The sequence below is a fragment of the Ambystoma mexicanum genome, chromosome 4q (assembly GCF_040938575.1).
Source record: "Ambystoma mexicanum isolate Mex_15411 chromosome 4q, UKY_AmexF1_1, whole genome shotgun sequence".
In the NCBI taxonomy this organism is placed as follows: domain Eukaryota; kingdom Metazoa; phylum Chordata; class Amphibia; order Caudata; family Ambystomatidae; genus Ambystoma; species Ambystoma mexicanum.
The window spans coordinates 615,655,325-615,675,250 of record NC_090928.1 but is presented as its reverse complement, the minus strand read 5'-3'; positions in this window follow the sequence as shown (position 1 = coordinate 615,675,250).

Sequence of the window (19,926 nt, the reverse complement as noted above, 5' to 3'; positions counted from 1 at the left end):
TAGCTGGTGATAACCGAGCCCTCCCTGCAAATGCCTTATTTTGAGCCTTTGTAGCGCTTGATAGTGGAGCAGGCCCAGAAAAATAAAATCACCTGAATAGAGGCTGCTAGCAGACCCACTACTCTTGCGAGGGTCCGAAGTGAAACAATCCTTCTCGCTATCACTAGTCTGAGCTCCTTTTTTATCGCCCTCACTTTGTGATGAGGGAGCTTGAGAGTCGCTTTGATCATATCTATATTGAACCCTAGGAATTCTAGATTCTGGACGGGTACTAGCTGGGACTTGTCTAAATTCACTAAGAATCCGAGAGATGACAAGAGCGTGAAGATCCACTGAACGCTCTTGGTGAAAGTCATTTTGTCTGAACATAGGACAAGAATGTCGTCCAGGTAAATAATCATGCAAATCACCCTCTCTCTTATGGCCGCTGCTACGGGCCCCATCAGCTTGGTAAAAGCTCAAGGTGCCAACGCCAGGTCGAACGGAAGACATGTGAAGCACCATGTCTCTCCGTTCCACCAAAATCGCAGATATCTCCGAAACTCCTGAGCTATTGGGATTGTAATGTAAGGTAAGCATCCTTGAGATCCAGCCATGCCAACCAGTCCCCTGCTCAGAGGAGATCTCAGAGTAGATGGATACCTTCCATCTTGAAGAAGCCATTCGTTCTGGATTTTTAGGTTTATAACATGTCGTATTTTGTCCCCTCTGTGTACTAGGAACATGTTGCTGAGGAACCCTGGTCCTCCTTGTCCATCTCTCTCTATAGCATTTTTGTCTACTAATTTGAGCATCTCGTTGTGTAACAATGCTGCTTCCTCTCTTGAAACCTGAATGGGGTAAGGTTCTGAACTCTGGATGGGGTCTCCTACAAATTCTAGGTGTAGCCCCACTACTGCTTGCAGCATGCATGCATCGTGTGACAACGCCTGCCATGTGCTCAGAAACTGGAGGATTCTCCCTCCCACTTTCATGCTCACTGCACTCACCTCCTGAGGCATTGGGTTCACAATAGGATCCTCTCCCTCTATGACCTCTGGTAAACCTGGATCTGGTCGGAAAGAAGGTATCCTGTTGATTCCCCTCCCAATATTGGGCACGCAGCCCCTGGGGTCTGCGATGGTAGTTAAACCGACCGGATGCACTACCCCTGTGGCGTCTGGTCCCGGAAAAAACTGGACCAGGAAAGATCTTTTTTATTGAACTTTGGGGTCTTTCCAGTGCTGAATATGTTCCCACAAACTGTGACATTTTTTTTGTGAATGCCTCGCCGAATAATAGGCCTCTGGCGCCTTCCCCAGCTTGATCAGAGGCTAAGTCGCTCAATTTATTGTCAATTTTTAACAGAACACCTCTTTTTCTTTCGGACGAGAGTGCACAGTTTGCGTTGGGCAAGGGCAGAAGCGTCTACTGGTGTCCCGGTGTCTTTTGCCTTTTCTGCTAGGTCCAATATTTTAGCTAATGGACCAGCAATGTCGAGGAGTTTGTCTTGGCATCCTCGCTAGGCAAGGTTTACTCCTTTTCTGATATCTCGCGCCATCCTCATCACAAAGGTGACCAGCTTGGGGTCTAGTTCAGGTGTCTCTGCTAGCTTCCCCCGCAACTCTGGTCTGAGGCACTCTGAGCGCATACGTATCCGTGCCTCTCTATCTAGAGGTTTTCTTATATGTTGTGCCATGTAGGCAGCCACCCTGGGCGACGGGACCCACTTCAAAGACTTTGGGTGCCTGATAGCCTCTGGGTCGAACATATCCATAGTGTAATCTACATCTTGAGGGTCGACATCCTCCTTTGCGCGCCGACAGGAGTCGTTCTCTTCACCACCCTCGTCATCGGGTATATATCCCTTGTCATTGTCCCCTGAATTATTCACCCCTGGGGTAGGGAGTCTGTCCTGCCATTCTTTCTTCTTTTCCAGGAAGGTTCTTTTTAGCCTAGCAACAGGGTCGCCTAGTCTTTGGGTAGTAGTACCCTCCCTTTCCAAGGTGCTCGGGGGGGGTCAAGAGTGTTTACTCTTCCGAGCTGCTTTCCGCCCATTAGGTTCAACCCCTTTCGTGGGGTATCTGGCTGACAGCTCTTCTTCGGGACTTTCTGCCCTTCATTTCCTGGCAAGTTGAGCTTGCTGCTCTTGTATTATGGCCTCTAAAACTTCCAGCCTCTGTGTAATAGGCTGGACTCCTTGTGAGAATGCTTTTGTCAATGAGTCTCCCATTACCATTTTAAAACTCTGTGGGAGGTCTGCTTACTGATGGTAAGGACCCTCTTCCCACTCTTCCTCTGACCACTCTGGTGAGGTGGAATGTGTCATCCCGGGGCTCTTGCATTGTGTCATCTTCTGCCGTTGGCAGGGCCAACTTCTAGGCTGTCAGCAGAGGGGGTTGGGCAGCTTAGACACCTGTCTTCTTTGGGATGAAACACTGACAGGGCATGTAGTTGCTGTCTTATGGAAGGTCTTATAAGCCTTCTTTATAATTAAGTTATCCTCCTTCTGTTATATATATATATATATTACATGGACGCGGTAGCGTCCATGTAGTTATGGTTAAGTTGGTGTTTCCATAGGAAGAGCATTTTTTGGGTGGCTTATAACTTCGCTCCCTCTGGACGAATCCTCACAACTTTGCAAATAAAGTATATGGCCCAAGCTGAATTATTTTGCAAAGTTTGGAGGGGTTTGGTCCAGGGGGGCAAAGTTATAGGGGGGGTCCCAAAACTTTTGTTTTTTCCCATAGACATAATGGGAAAAAACTTTGTGCACGCCTACAGCCCAAACCGCTGGACGGATTTACACCAAATTTGCGGCAGGAGCGGGGGCTTGGCCCCGAAAGCGTGCTTTTGCAAATTTGGTGTAAATCCATCCAGTAGTTTTTTTTAAAATGACCAAAATGTAAGGCAAAAAAATTAGTGATATCTCCGTTCGCTCCGCGGACGGACTTCCCGGTTCGCTCCGCGGACAGTGCCCTGATTGGCCGAGCGGCTTGCGTGATGTCCGTGGACATGCGACGTGTTCGCTGACTAGATGGCGTGGTGCTTGAAGCACGTCATATTTTCTGTGGCGCCTGCCATCTTGCATTCGCCGACGACCGCGGACAGCGCGGTGAAACTTGGATTAAAAATTGTATTTAGTGGAGTGTGTTGGTGTGTAAGAGTGTTTGGGGAGGGTGGGGGAGTATGAGATATGTTCAATGTTCTGTTTTTTTATGTGCTAGACACTTTTGTTGTGTTCGATTTGTCTGCGGACAACACGGCTGTTCTATATAAACTAAATGGTGGGGTGTTCTGAGGACGGAGTATGTGTCCGTTTTGTTCGCAAGCAAGCTAAAATTGAACTAAGAACACTTGCGGTGTCCTTAAATGTTCGTACATAAAGAAAATGGGGGTGTCCTGAGGACGCTGTCCGTATTGTACTCTGGCAAGTTGAATGTGTTCTAAGAACACTCGCGGTGTCCTCAAATGCTCTGATTACTTACCGGTAATCTTCATGACTCCTAGTCCTACTCTTCCTCGTCACAGTACTGACGACCCTCCTCACCCTCCCTGCGGGGAAGGTCCATGCTCCGGCTTGGTAATATGAAACTGAGTGATGTGGATGTGGGGGAGGAGTTATAGGAATTTAAAGAAATAGAAGAAGGTCCTGTGTCGGAGGCAGGGGCCTCATGAAGTAAGTACTGGGACGAGGAAGAGTGGACGTGGAGGTAATGTTTGCAATTAAACAAAATGGGGGTGGTCTGAGAACCTGGTTCGTATTGTTCGTTGTCAGGTTGAAAGTGTTCTAAGAACCCTCCTTATGTCCGTTGACATTACAATTTCCTATGGGCCATACCTGACTTTTTGTCCACTAAACAAACGATAAATCAGGCTGCTGTGCACCAACATTATGTGATAATCCTATTACTTGCCCCATCGACCTGGCTGACCTGCTTTTGCGACACTAAATCATATCTCCCGCCCCTAAGCCTGACATTATCAAAGCATTCATATTCCCTGTCTCTCTCCATGACGTTACAGGGTGCGTAGCCAAACGCGCCCAGTCGTCTCCAGTCCTACGAGACTTTACACAGAACCCGGGAAAACAACACAGATCATCTCACAACACAGCGCGCCACAATTTGGAATATGAAACTGTGATTTAAAAGCAAACAGCAAGATTGTACATTTCATAAAGTACTTTTATTTGACATCAAATGTTTAGAGAACATTCAGCGATTTGCATTTGTCTTTGCTGTCGATCCGCAAAAGTTCATCTTGAGTCACACGCTGTTCCTTTGCGTTACACAGGGTGTTGGTTTATGATAAAAGAAGCACTATGGTCGCACTGATAATCGGAAGGCTGTTCCAACAACGAGGCATTAGACCACCATAATGGTTGGTATGTTGCTTCTAGCCGCTAGTACCGCGTAAGGCCCAGTCGTCTCCAGTCCTACGCGACTTTACACAGAACCCGGAAAACAACACAGATCATCTCACAACACAGCGCGCCACAATTCGGAATATGAAACTGTGATTTAAAAGCAAACAGCAAGATTGTATATTTCGTAAAGTACTTTTATTTGACATCAAATGTTTAGAGAATATTCAGCGATTTGCATTTGTCTTTGCTGTCAATCCGCAAAAGTTCATCTTGAGTCACGCGCTGTTCCTTTGCGGTACACAGGGTGTTGGTTAATGATAAAAGAAGCACTATGGTTGCACTGATAATCGGAAGGCTGTTCCAACAACGATGCCTTAGACCACCATAATGGTTGGTATATTGCTTCTTGCCGCTAGTACCGCGTAAGGGCATATTGGTCCTTGGCGATTGGCCCATAAAATGGTGAGGGTCATGAAGTTGTTTAGAAGTAGCTGCACCTGGCAGTTAAAAAATCCGTCAGCCGGGGTCTGAAAATCGTGGCATTGACAGTAGGGAAGGATGTACCTGTTTTAAAAACATAAATTAGTCTCACGAGCTGATCTTCATTAAAAATATCCATTTTATTTATTAGGGCGTGAAACTATTTGCTAGCAAGGATAGTGCAACGGAGTATGTTAACTTATTCCCACTAACCAACCCTCTCTCCTCTGCCTTTTTCAGAGCCGTCTGAGCGCCAGGGGACCACTTTGGCGGTGATAGTGCGCGGTACAAAACAATATGCCACATTGAACGAACAAGTACAACTTAACCGGGCTTTAACGCCATGCTATTGTTATTATATCCTGGTATAAAATAATCTAAAGGGTTACTTACATTATATTGGCATTTTCCATTGTCTCAGTCCCTAAATATGACTCCGTCTGTGCCAACGATCTATCTCATAGTGATATAATATATAAAAGCGGTTTAGTTTCAGAAAGTTCATCCTTATCGTCTCTTACGTTTTTGCACCCCTCCTTCAAAAGAAGTGTTTTGGCACGATCCTTGTCTGTCAAGGTCAAAAAGCAATAGAACCTTATAGTGCGAGTCGTGGGCCACACCGGCCCGCGAGCAAATAATGGAAGCAGCTGACCTTCACTGTGAACGAGCATAAATTCTTACTTTGCAACATTCTGTGTAAAGCCATCCTGAGAAATTGCTTTTTACACTCCATCTTTGTATATTGTCTGCGTGCTAATGAAAAAAGTTTGTTAAAGGGAGTTTATGGTTAACTTGCGCTACTAAAAACCTATGAAATTCAGTAAAAAAAACTTTGTTAACAGGACATTATGGTTAAGTTGCGGTACTAAAAACCTATGAAATTCAGTAAAAAAATGTTGTTAACGGGACATTTTGTTTAAGTTGCGCAACTAACAACCTCTGAAATTTAGTGAAAAAACTTTGTTAAAGGGATGTTATGGTTCCAAGTAAAACCAAAAAAAACATTAAATTTGCCAGTTGTGGTAAGCTAAGCAACCATAACTCGCGCCACCACCATGCACTGCTAAGCCTAACACCCAGGACATCAAAGATGACATCACAAATGTCATTGATGACATCACTGATGACATCACATGTGCATTTACCTTTCATGAAAAGTCTGCACAAGGGATTCTTAGTGTAATGTTAATAAAAAAGTGTCAAAGATTATTGGAATAAATATCAAGTGCTAATCAGTACATTAAGCTATGCATTGATATAAATAGCATTCTATTATTAACTTCAATCCAGTATACTAAGGTACTCATGTAGAAACATAGGCATCGTGTGCAGCATACATGATGGAGGTGCAATATTCATAAGCTTGCCATGTTGAATAGTGAAATGATAACTGTTTTCATTTTAGAGTTTTGCGTACAGTGAAACTTGTGATAAGTAGGTAATAAAACCCACTTACTTCATAATTGCATTATTATAGACAAATCACAAAGAGAAACCACCACATACAAATATGAATATATACAAGGGAATTGAAGTAAGAAAAAGAAACAGCAATAGTAACAGAAAGTGTTCATAACCTAACTGATTACCTTTATGCAGAGAAATGATTGCTCTGTTTCAAAGCTGTTACTTACCCTATCTATATATATCACATGATGTGTCTGGACCCTAAGGAAAATAGTGTGAGTACAACATATAAAAATATGAGCATATACAGGGAAAGTACAGTAATAAAAAAACATCAAAAGTATCAGAAAGTGCTGATAAATCTACTGATAACTTTAATGCACATAAAGGATTGCTGTCTTTCATGGTTGTGTCTTCCCCTATGTATATGTTTCATATGATATGACTGGACCATAAGGGAATTATTCTAAGAACATACTTGAAGGATAAGTCTATGAATATAGTAATTTACCATTTTTAGTTCCTGACTGTTACTGAAGAATTTCATGTGGCCTAGATATGTCAGGAAAGGAAAAAAGGGGGAGTCAGACATGTGATGTCATCAGTGATGTCATCAATGACATTTGTGATGTCATCTTTGATGTCCTGGGTGTTAGGCTTAGCAGTGCATGGTGGTGGCGCGAGTTATGGTTGCTTAGCTTACCATAACTGGCGAACTTCAGGGGTTTTTCGGTTTTACTTGCAACCATAACGTCCCTATAACAAAGTTTTTTCACTGAATTTCATAGGTTTTTAGTAGCGCAACTTAACCATAACGTCCCGTTAACAAAGTTTTTTTTACTGAATTTCATAGGTTTTTAGTAGCGCAACTTAACCATAACGTCCCGTTAACAAAGTTTTTTTACTGTATATATATGTATATATATATATATATATATATATATATATTACATGGCCACGGTAGTGACCATGTAGTTATGGTTAAGTTGCTGTTTCCATAGGAAGAGCACTTTTTGGGTGGCTTATAACTTCGCTCTCCCTGGAGGGATCCTCACCAAACTTTGCAAAAAAGAAAGTATTTGGGTCACTCTGAATTTTTCTGCAAAGTTTGGTGAGGATTCATCCAGGGGGGGCAAAGTTATAGGGGGGGTCCGAAAACTTCTTTTTTCCCCATAGACTGAATGGGAAAAAAATGTGCTCGCATCTACAGCCCAAACCGCTGCACGGATTTTCACCAAATTTGGACCAGGAGCAGCGGCTTGGTCCCGAAAGCGTGCTTTTGCAAATTTGGTGAAAGTCCATCCAGTAGTTTTTTTTAAAATGACCAAAAAGTAGGTCAAAAATAATTAGTGATATCTGTGTTCGGACTGCGGACACACTTCCCTGTTCACTCCGCGGACAGTGTCCTGATTGGCCAATCGGCTTGCATGATGTTCGCGGACAGGCAACGTGTTTGCTGATTGGACGGCGTGGAGCGTGAAGCGCATCAGATTTTCGGTAGCGCCCGCCATCTTGCATTTGCGGTCGTTCGCGGACAGCGCGGTGAACCTTTGTTAAAAATTTGTATTTAGTAGAGTGTGTTGGTATGTAGGAGTGTTTGGGGAGGGTGGGAGTGTATGAGATAGGATGAAAGTTGTGTTTTTTATGTGTTAGACGTTCTTTTTGTGTTCGATTTGTCTGTGGACATCACGGGTGTTCTGAAATGTTCTAAATAAACTGAATGGGGGGTGTTCTGAGGACTCAATATGTGTCCGTTTTGTTCGCAAGCAAACTGAAACTGTTCTAAGAACACTCGCAGTGTCCTGAAATGTTTGCAAATAAACAAAATGGGGGTGTCCTGAGGGCGCTGTCCGTATTGTTCGTTGTCAAGTTGAATATGTTCTAAGAACACTCGCGGTGTCCTGGAATGTTCGCAAATACACAAAATGGGGGTGTTCTGCAGACGTTGTCGAGCACTCGCTGTGTTCTGAAATGTTCGCTGATATGAATGGGGGTTGTGGCTGACAAGTTGAATGTGTCCTAAGAACACTCGCGGTGTCCTGAAATGTTGGCAAATAAACAAAATGGGGGTGTCCTGAGGACGCTGTCCGTATTGTTCTCTGTCAAGTTGAATGTGTTCTAAGAACACTTGCGGTGTCCTGAAATGTTCGCAAATAAACAAGATGGTGGTGTTCTGAAGATGCTTCTGAGAACACTCGCGGTGTCGGGGGAATGTTCGTAGGGGGTGTCCTGAGGACGCTGTCCGTATTGTTCTCTGTCAAGTTGAATGTGTTCTAAGAACACTTGCGGTGTCCTGAAATGTTCGCAAATAAACCAAATGGGGGTGTTCTGCAGACGTTTCTAAGAACACTCGCGGTGTCCTGGAATGTTCGTAGGGGGTGTCCTGAAGGCGTAGTCCGTATTGTTCGCTGGCAAGCTGAATGTGTTCTAAGAACACTCGCAGTGTCCTGAAATGTTCGCAAATAAACAAAATGGGGGTGTCCTGAGGACGCTGTCCGTATTGTTCTCTGTCAAGTTGAATGTGTTCTAAGAACTCTCGCGTTGTTCTGAAATGTTCGTAGGGGGTGTCCTGAAGATGCTGTTCGTATTGTTCTCTGTCAAGTTGAATGTGTTCTTAGAACACTCATGGTGTCCTGAAATGTTCGCAAATAAACGAAATGGGGGTGTTCTGAGGACACTGTCTGTATTGTTCGTTGTCAAGTTGAATGTGTTCTAAGAACACTCGGGGTGTCCTGAAATGTTCGCAAATAAACAAGATGGTGGTGTTCTGAAGACGCTTCTAAGAACACTCGAAATGTCTGGGGAATGTTCGTAAGGGGCGTCCTGAGGACGCTGTCCTTATTGTTCTCTGTCAAGTTGAATGTGTTCTAAGAACACTCCCGGTGTCCTGAAATGTTCGCAAATTAACAAAATAGGGGTGTTCTGAAGATGTTTCTAAGAACACTCGCGGTGTCCTGGAATTTTCGTAGGGGGTTTCCTGAAGGCGTAGTCCGTATTGTTCGCTGGCAAGTTGAATGTGTTCTAAGAACACTCGCAGTGTCCTGAAATGTTCACAAATAAACAAAATGGGGGTGTCCTGAGGACACTGTCCGTATTGTTCGTTGTCAAGTTGAAAGTGTTCTAAGAACTATCGCGTTGTTCTGAAATGTTCGTAGGGGGTGTCCTGAAAACGCTGTCCGTATTGTTCGCTGGCAAGTTGAAAGTGTTCTAAGAACACTCAGAATGTCCGCGGACATTAAAAGTTTCCATAGACCATAGTTGAAATGTTTGACTCCATGGATGTGATATGCTGCGGTGGTTGTTGCCAGGGCATAGAGTCTTGGGTGCATGGTTCTCCTTATTATTGTATACTTACTGTTTGATCTAGTAACCGAGTACATGTATTTCTTGTTAATTTCTGTGATAAAAGAAAATAGCATGTTAGTATTAGTATTTTGTAATGACTTATTACATTGTATAATCAATATACTTTTTTTTTTTGGACCCTCATATTTAGTAGATTACAAATCAGAGTACTGTGCAATTTGCTCAGTTTCTGTATTTGTTGCTAAAATCATTGGGTCTGTGGGAGAAAAAAAAATCCATGTTGGATTAAAAAAAAACCTTTTTCTGTTATGCTACCGTTTATTTGTTTGTTTGTTTTCAGTGTTCACTTGTTTCTGGCTAATGCTTTATACTTTGGCTTGTTTTATTTTTTTGGAGCAGTAACATATTATTTATTTGTTTTGATATTATAAAATTTTGGAGCAGTTAGATACCAATTGGCGTATTCTAACTGTCTATTTTTTTGATATATTTTAGTGGTATTGATTTATCTATTTGGATATTTTTAAATTTTGGGACAGTTAGATACCAATTGGCGTATTCTAACTGTGTATTGTTTGGTCTAATTTAGTGGTATTCATTTATCTGATTAGTTGTTGTAGAATCTTTGAGCAGTTAGATAGCTTTTGGAGTATTCTAACAGTTTATATTTTTTTAACACAAGTTTACTTAAAGGTTTAAATACAGTTTAGTTATCAACATTTGGTTTTAAGAACATCAAATAAGCATTTGAAAGATTTCCTGGTAATCTCTGCTTTAGAGTAATGGTACTATCATTACATTCAAACCATCCACATTTCTTTTTTATATATGCAGTGTAGTGCCCTGAATTGGTTGTGGCTCCTGCGTAATAGATTATACCGATTGTTGTGAAGGTTTTCTTACCAAGTGATATTTGACCATGTTTGAATCCAGTAAGCTTGCAGTTGTTTTTGGTACCATCTGCATTGTAACGTAGAAGCATTAGTATTATGTGTTTACTATGTGTTTGTATTACTAACGTGGAGCAATTATCTGAATTGCAGGTAGAGCATAATCTACCATGGTTTGCATTTTGTACAAGTCGCTGAAATGGAATGTATTCACAATTTGGTATTGATATATATATGAAGCGTTCATTGGGGATTTCTTCTTGTGTCACATTGTTGCAGAGAGTGCATGTATGTTTCCACATGTATGAAATCTGAAAGATTTCATGTATAGGTATGTTTTTGTTTTCCAGTACTTGTAGTAAGTACATTAGAAATTCTTGTGGATCTTCCTGTGAGTTTATAGTGAATTTCAGCATTCCAGCACAGTAGTCCAATTGTTGTCTTATTCCATAAACACTATACGTGTTGTCAGGATTGTTTGCTGCATTTCTGTGAAGTACTAACATTTGCAAACACAATGGGTCTGTACTGTGTAAGTAAATGTTGTCAACAATTGGTGGTAATTGAAATAGAATATTCATTGCTACATTTGCGTAGCAACTTACACCAACTATATTTGAGAATTTAAATGGTCAGGTAGTTCTGTATCTAACTGCTTTTTTTGGAGTGTGTCTTCCTTCTTTAAAGAAGTGCCTGGTTTACTTTCCCTAATTGATTCTTTTTTGCTTGTGGTACTTGATGAAGTATTAGTTTCTTTTATTCTCTTTGGAGGATTTGCAGTGACATCCTGTTGCATTTCTGTTTGATTTATTTTTCTTTTATAACGTTTTACTTTTTGTGGAACAGAATATGTGTTTAGGTGGGGGGTGCATAGTGAGCGTAGTCTATTGTATTCTAAAATGCAAGGAATATCAGCATTTATTTTACTTGCATCAAAGTTGATTAGAAATAGACCGTCAGGTGTACGTAAGCGTGATAGTGCTACATAGCTCATGCCTTCTTTAAAGACTGTGTTACCAATATCTATCATTGCTTTGTCTAGGGTAAGACCTTGTGATTTATGAATTGTGACTGCGTATGCAAGAGTTAGAGAAAATTGTTCTCTGCATACGTACATATCTTTGAAGAGAAGGAATCTAGCTGTTGAGCGTCCTATCCTTTTTACTTCTGAAAGTTTGTCAAAGAGTATATTGACAAACTGAATTTTGTTGTCGCGTGGGTATGTTTGAAAGCCAACAACTGTACCCAGTGCTCCATTAACTAGTCCTTGGTCCACGTCAAGGTTACGTTTAAGCATTACTCTGCAATTTAAGGATAATTTTAATAACTTTTCTAAGCCTGCTGTGTTTGAGATTGATTTTTCTAAACTATTTAGTCTTGTTGTGGCTTGGTCACACATGGGTAGTGTCATACCATGTACATCTAGTTTGTCTGTGGCGCTAATTTCCATGATTGGGTGCATTTCTTTACTTAGCATTATTTCATTGAATTTGAAACAGCTTGCAAGAGTTGGCATTAAGGCCATAAAATTGACATTTTTGTGGGCTAATTGTTCCATAACATCTGTAGCACATGCATTATCGCCATAAAGTGCATTAATGTGACGGGTTTTCAATATTGCTTCTGCTTCTTTAGAAAGTATGCCAACTCTGATACTTTTAAAAATGTTGGCATAAGTGAGATCTGCAGATTGACGCATGTTTTCTGTTAATTCTCTGTATTGGAAATGTTGCCAAAGGTTGACATTTCCAGTGCTGCCAACAGTTTAATGGCAGAGTTTGTGTCCTAATGTTTTAAAAATAGGCTCACCTTTTACTGGTGTTAATTGAAGCAGATCTCCAAAAACAATAACGTGTTTTCCGGCAAAGAGCTATTCATAGTCTGTTTTGAGTACTTCTTGTAATCTGAGGTGAATCAAAGCTAACATCAGGTTGGAGACCATGCTCACTTCATCTATTAGTAGCATTTTCATTTGTTTCAATACTCAGCGTAATTCCATTGCAGCTTCTGCAGAAAGTTTGTAATAGTCTAATTTGTTCTGGTGTTCTACTGGTAATAGTAGTAATCGGTGTAATGTAACACCACCTATGTTGTAGGCAGCTAAACCCGTGGGGGCAGTGACAGCAGCTGACAGTTTGTTGTTTGTCAATTGTTGAAGGAACTTACTAATGATTTTGATTAGGAATGTTTTGCCAGAACCAGCTTCACCACTGACGTACAGTAGTATAGGTTTATAATTATGGCAGGAACATTCTTTATTTTCATATTTTAAACCATGTGCAATTTGTTTTGTTACTTCTTGAAAAATGCTACTTTGCTCATTGTTTAGTTTTGATTGTAGTATAGTTAAGTCTTCTTTATCTTCATACTGACATATGGTGTTTTCTACTTCTATCATAGCTAATTCTGCCTCATTTATTATTAGTGGTTCTCCCAGTGGTTCTTGGCTTCCTATTACAGAAGGTTGACTACTGTCAGGAGTGTCCTTATCTAGTTGGGCTGGAGTTCTTCTTAGTGTTGCTGTTCATTGTGTAACTTTGTTTTGTACTGTGTAAAGTTTACATCAGTCATAGTGCTTTCATTTGCTTTGAAAGCATCCTCATATGAGTCATAGTTATCTAGTAATTTTTCTTCTTTTCTCCATGGTTTGAAGAGTTGTAGCAGGGACATGTAATATACTTCTTTATGTTGAGGAGTCTTTAATGACAATTTGATATGATTAATTAAATTTGGTTTAGTGAGTTTAACTAAGCTGCCTTCACAGTTTGTCACTCTGTATTTACCTTTTTTTTCATCAGGTTTTATATTATTTTTGTATGTGTAGTTTTGGACTATGTGGTATAGACACATGATTTCCAAAGTATTACTCCTGTTTGGGTAGTATGTGTCTAAAAAGTTGTTTTTTAAAATGTCTTGGCTGTTGGGATCACGTTTGGCTATTGTTTCTATATCTTCGTATGATTTTAGAACTCTTTTTCTAGATTTAGCTGGACCAAGACTTAGCCATGCTATATTTTCAGATTTACCACACAATGCAGTACCAGTTGAACGATCAGCTGCTTCATATGATCCACATTCTCTATGGGAGAGCATTTTCATGCCCAAGCTGTATAATTTCTGAGACACTGTTTTATCTGATGACAGGTCATTCCAGAGGTCTTGGAGCTCTGTCTTTTCTGCTTTGGTTAAGTAAGCTGTGACATATCATGCAACTGCAGTAGAATTGTCTGCAATGTACTGCACATCTACGTTTGCATTCCATAAGTGGGCAATGATTGCATTATAATTATTGATATATTTTTCTTCTTCTTTTCTTTTTATGTAATATGTATTTTTAGGTGACTTACCTTTAACACTTTGTTTTTGTATTTGCAACGACAATATTTTCCACATTTGTGTCTTTGAAATTGTAAAATTTGTACATGAAATTCAATATTTGTGGCTTCTGATGGAATTTCACAAGTGACATATTTTTCAAATAAAAGAGTGACATCACTGTCTTGACCAAATTTAGGAGCATCTTTAATCCATAAAAGGATGTGGACATGTGGTGCTCCTCTGGCTTGGAATTCTTTTCTCCAAAAGAAGTGTTGCACTTCTCCAAGGGGAGGAACAGTTTTATTACAAATAAAATGTAGCACAGCAATGAAGCGATGGTGAAAATATCTTGAAACATTAACAGGATCCAAAGAACAAAGTTCTCCAGGTATTAGTATATCTATGTTTGTTTTGTTTTTGTTTGATATGCGTAGGAAATCATGTAAATCTTCCCATGCATATTCTGCACAACTTAATGTAACAAACCAAGTGGGTGGGCCAAGGTTTCTGATCATCCAATGTACATCTCCATGACGTTGAAACCAGTACTCTTTAGTACCATGCATATTTGCTAATAGATTTGTAATATTTGATTGTAAAACCTCATCCTTTTGTTGCACTTTTTGTAATAATTGTGTAGCTGTCATATTTTGAAAGTGTGATCCTGATTTCAATATATGTGCAACTCCGTAACATAAAGTTGCTAGTTCACTTTCAAAGAGTAGGTGGAATATATATTCCACATTTTGTCTAAATCTGGGATCTTCAGAATACATCCATAATGAGCGGTATACTGATGCTGATATTTGAATAGGTCTATCATCGTACCTTCCTCCTTTGCCAGTAGGAAACAGTAGAGGAAAAGCATGTGCTTCTATACTTTTTTCCCATATGCTGATTGGTGATCCTTGTGTTTGACACATTTGGTAAGGTTCCAGTGCATCTTCTATGGTGTCATTAGAGTGCAAAGGATGAATTGTATAATGGTCTAAAGTATTTGATATATTTACCTTTTTTTTCATAAGGTTTCATATTATTTTTGTATGTGTAGTTTTGGGCTATGTGGTATAGACACATGTTTTCCAAAGTATTACTTCTGTTTGGGTAGTATGTGTCTAATAAATTGTTTTTTAAAATGTCTTGGCTGTTGGGATCATGTTTGGCTATTGTTTCTATATCTTCATATGATTTTAGAACTCTTTTTCTAGATTTAGCTGGACCAAGACTTAGCCATACTATATTTTCAGATTTACATACAATGCAGTACCAGTAAAACGATCAGCTGCTTCATATGATCCACATTCTCTATGGGTGAGCATTTTTATGCCCAAGCTGTATAATTTCTGAGATACTGTTTTATCTGATGACAGGTCATTCCAGAGGTCTTGGAGCTCTGTCTTTTCTGCTTTAGTTAAGTATGCTGTGACATATCGTGCAACTGCAGTAGAATTGTCTGCAATATACTGCACATCTATGTTTGCATTCCATAAGTGGGCAATGATTGCATTATAATCATTGATATATTTTTCTTCTTCTTTTCTTTTTATGTAATATGTATTTTTAGGTGACTTACCTTTAACACTATGTCTAACTGAAGACATGAGGTTATTCACTTGACCTGTATTTGTAACTGGTCTAGGGAAACCAAATCGGCATTTGGTGTAGTATTTCCCTTTGTTTTTGTATTTTCGACGACAATATTTTCCACATTTGTGTCTTTAAAATTGTAAAATTTGTGCATGAAGATCACTATTTGTGGCTTCTGATGGAATTTCACAAGTGACATATTTTTGAAAAAATTGTAAAACAGTGGCATCACTGTCTTGACCAAATTTAGGAGCATCTTTAATCCATAAAAGCATGTGGATATGTGGTGCTCCTCTGGCTTGGTATTCTTTTCTCCAAAAGAAGTGTTGCACTTCTCCAAGGGGAGGAACAGTTTTGTTACAAATAAAATGTAGCATAACAATGAAGCGATGGTGAAAATATCTTGAAACATTAACAGGATCCAAAGAACAATGTTTTCCAGGTGTTAGTATATCTATGTTTGTTTTGTTTTTATTTGATATGTGTAGGAAATCATGTAAATCTTCCCATGCATATTCTGCACAACTTAATGTAACAAACCAAGTGGGTGGGCCAAGGTTTCTGATCATACAACGTACATCTCCATGACGTCGAAACCAGAACTCTTTAGTACCACGCATATTTGATAATAGATTTGTAATATTTGATTGTAAAACCTCATCCTTTTGTTGCACATTTTCTAATAATTGTGTAGCTGTCATATTTTGAAAGTGTGATCCTGATTTTAATATGTGTGCAACTCCGTAACATAAAGTTGCTAGTTCACTTTCAAAGAGTAGGTGGAATATTTATTCCACATTTTGTCTAAATCTGGGATCTTCAGAATACATCCGTAATGAGCGGTATTCTGAAGCTGATATTTGTATAGGTCTATCATCATACCTTCCTCCTTTGCCAGTAGGAAAGAGTAGAGGAAAAGCACGTGCTTCTATACTTTTTTCCCATATGCTGTTTGGCGATCCTTTTGTTTGATGCATTTGGTAAGTTTCCAGTACATCTTCTACGATGTCATTACAGTGCAAATGATGAATTGTATAATGGTCTAAAGTATTTGATATTGTAGCAGGATCTAGTAGCTCAAATTGACCAGCTTCTTGTGTTTCTTCAATTATTTCAGTTGTATCTTTCAAGTTTTCTTCAATATTAATTTCTTTGTAATATTCATTATTCTCTTTAAGATATTGGAAGGCTTGTCTAACTTTATATAAATCTACCAGCTGTTGCCATATTTTTTTGTCTTTTGTAGGTACTCCATTTACTAAGATAATTAAAGATTGCTGCATTGGACGTTGCACTCCTAGAGTATGCACATTTTCTTTTAGATCTAATGGTAAATAAACTACTTTTCCACGAATGCTTTTTCCAATTCAGAGGGAGGTAATTTTGCTGTTTTTGGTTGAAGGCGTATTATTGCATGAAATGGGTGTACTGTTTGAATTATGATGCTCTCATAAAAATTAAGTTGTTTTAGGGGTTTTGGTACTGGGTATAATTCCAAATTATTTGTGATTGCATGTGAAGGAGTTTGGTTGTTGTCAAGTTTTGTAGTGCAGTAACTGCAAAGTATTAAGGGGTCAGTTATTTCGTATTTGTTTTCTGCTACAAGGTAGAGAGCTAATTCAAACCATTTAGAGTCTTCATTGTCTTCTATTTTGTATGATAGGTCTACAGTTTTTGTGTTACTTTTATAAAAAGTTCTACGGCAACATACACATACATGGTTTGGTACTTCAGCTGATGTACTTTTAAATTTTAGTATTTCTTTTTTGTATGTGTTTTGCAAAAGGTTGCCATGTGTAGAATTGTTGCTTAATTGGTTTAAAGCTATTTCATTCTGTAAATGGCTTTCACTTCCAAAATATTTTTTCTGGATATAGTGAATTTCTTCAAGTAGGTCTTTTGCTGTACCATGTAGAAGGATGTTATTTAACTTTGCTAGTGCTAAAGCAGGACTTTTAGCATAGTACAGTTTATAGACTAGATTTCTTATAGTTGAATGATGTGTTGATATCCTTTTGATATCATGGAAAGTGGTTTTACAAGTAGGTCCTGTAATGCAGGCCAATGAATGTCCTTGTAGTCCTGTGTACCTGCACACTGGACAGGTATCCATATTTTGCAGTAATTTAATTTTGATTTTGTCTTTGCTTTTTACATATTTATTGAGGAATTGGCGTAAAGATTTAAAACATTGTTTGGGAATGTTACACATTGACGTGCATGGCCATTTGTACACTAGACGTTCTGATTCAGTTGAATGGAGGGGTCATTCTAAGTTTTCAGGGCATATTTTTGTAAGGAGTAGTTCTTGTTCCATTATGGTATTATTCACTTTTTCATAACCTCGACCACTGCTATGTATGGCAATTGTATTTGTTTGCTTTTGTTTATACGCTTCTTCATTAAAATATGGTTCTGTGCTCGTAGTGTGATTCCATTCACCTCTGCAGATACTTAAGAAGTTCTTTCTGTTGACATTTCGCTTATTGAGAAGTCTGTTTTGTAATTTAGTTATTAGTTTTGCTAGTGGTTTCATTGTGTTTAACAGTAAAATAAATAACTTTCCTTTGAGAAGAATTGCACTGTCCATCAACGCTTCTAAGATTAATTTCCTACGATAGGTTTTAAGCATTGAACCTGATTTCTCTCCTGTTTTTATAAGATTTTGAAGGACTTTGTGACGGTACATTTTGGCTAAAATACTTTTCTTGGTATGCTTACTTTGCACTATATTAAAATTTGAAGAAGTAGTTTTATCTGTAGTGAGAGCTGATTTTCTGTTAATTGTTTTTTGGTTTGTTTTACATTTTGATAGAGGAGGCAAAGTTTTTGTACTTGAAACTTCTTGTGTTTCACTAAATGACTGTATTAGCTGTTTTGTTTCAACTTTTTTTACAAATTCTGCTAGAGATGGATGCTTATGTTGGACACTTTTATTTTCATTTGCTCTACTTGTGCATTGCTTTCTATGGACTTGACTTTTGGTAGGCATTCTTTAGGGTCTGTTGAAAAAATAAAGAAGATATGGGTTGGGGTGTTCTGGAATGTATGTGTGCTGTGTGCATGAGTGTTTGAGTAAGATGATAAAGATGTATGTAATGGTGTGTGATTGTGCATTGGGAACTACAACTAGTAGGGATAGGTATTCTTGAATTTATGTGTTACTAAACTGGGGTTCAGATGACAAAAAAAAGTAAGCCAGTGGTGTGGAAAAGTACAAAGAGTAAATCTAATGTATACAATTAAAACAGTTGTTTGTTCTATAATATGAAAATTGTAGCGGTTCAGTTGGGTAATTTGTGTGTCCAAAAATAGGAATTTGTGGGCCATTCTGGCTGTAAATCGCTGTTTAAGACATGGAGATTTTTGGACAAAATGGTACACAATCTCTATTTTTAGGCACAGAAATAGCTCGTATTAACGTTATAGTATGTTTGATTAATAATACAAATATTATGGTGATATTCTACTTACTTCTTTTCCTAAATTAACAGGTAACTTGTTAGTTCTTCTTTGTTCTTTGACTTCGGCTGCTTCTTTTCAGGAGACTGGTCTTCACTACAATTGTAAAAGCTTCAAATTAGTAACTTTGTTTGTATACAGCGCTGTTTTTAATTTAGATATTGTTTTTTTTAATTGAAATCCTCAGTGCCTTCTTTAAAACCATTAAACTAATTTATTTACATAAGATACATTGCATCAGTTCAGTACATATGATATGTTCTTAATGAACAAATTGTATTGAATGACTAACTGTAGCAAAAAACATATCTTTACTATGTCTTGTGAAATTTATAATATACCAGTGAATACCACCATTTCTGTAACTAAGCTGTTCTAGGTAATAGCGCCTCAATTTCACGTCTAAATTAAAGTAATTAAGTAAATAAATAAATAAAAACAAAAAAATATGAAATTGTATAAGTATTTTTTTAAAGATTTAAACATAGATTGTGCTTGCATGCAATTTTGTTTGAATATAAGTAGTCTATATATTTCATTTAAAAAATGTTAGTTTAACATGATTTGAGTGTGTGTGTATGAAGAAAGTAAATTGTATAAAGGTTTATAAGTGATAGTTGATTTTAGGAAATTGAAAAAAATACAGTAAATTCATTTTACAGATTACACAAGCTAAAAGTCTGTTTGAAAATGTGTTCATCTACTGTACAGAAAATATGCATACCTGAAGTTTGTGTTCATGCATATGGATATGCATGGAGCTGCCAGTAGAAATCTTGGAGACTTGTACAGTATTTCTGGTAGATGGTGCTTGCCAATGATATGACACTTGCACTCAGAGAGATTCACAGTACATTTGCAGTGCTGATCTATTATGATGCAGTTAGATGTAGAGGTCTTTAATGTGATTGGTGCATGGTCATGTGATTTCTTAGCTACATCCAATGAGGGAATGGCAGAGAGAGTGAAGTGTAAATGGTAGAAGGGCTGTTCATGTTACGATATGTCCGCGGACATGGCGGTAGTTCGCGGACATCGGGAGTTACATCCGGGGATTTTTGGGTTCAGAAGTCATGCAAATGAGAATGAGTACTAAAAGGGATTGGTCAGGAAAGTTTAGTGGGT